Consider the following 571-nt stretch of genomic DNA (forward strand, 5'->3'; position numbering starts at 1 on the left):
AATACATTTTGTTATATATCGAAAGGCTCTAGCTAACATATTATGTCTTTTGCAGATGCCGGTCTTGCTCGCTGTGGCGATGGCACTGTCTGCCCTGCTGGGGGTAGCACGAGCCATGCCTCAACCAGAAGCCCTGGCCGACGCTGACCCTTGGGCCCATGGAGGAGGCTTCTATGGAGGAGGCTTCGGACAAGGACGTTACTACGGAGGAGGAGGCTATCGCGGAGGCTATTATGGACGCGGCCACGGCTGGTGAGACTCCGAAACGAAGACTCCGACTGATGCTTCTGCTCTCGTTTTACCTGAAGGACAACGAACCGATTACCGATTTTGCTACATGGAAATAAACCAGTATTAATTTTATCGAATCCCCTTTTTTTTAACACGATTTCCCAACTTACGTAGTTGAGTAATTAAAGTATGTGCATTTTAGTACGGTAATTGAATTCGTGAATTAAATTGGATTGCAACACCTTGAATACTAAATTTCAACACTGTACGATATCTAACTTACCATCAAATATAAAATCGGAGAACATGAACATCTAGGATCTGAAAAACGATCATTTTC

Source organism: Penaeus monodon, chromosome 32 (genome assembly GCF_015228065.2).
Source record: "Penaeus monodon isolate SGIC_2016 chromosome 32, NSTDA_Pmon_1, whole genome shotgun sequence".
Taxonomy (NCBI): domain Eukaryota; kingdom Metazoa; phylum Arthropoda; class Malacostraca; order Decapoda; family Penaeidae; genus Penaeus; species Penaeus monodon.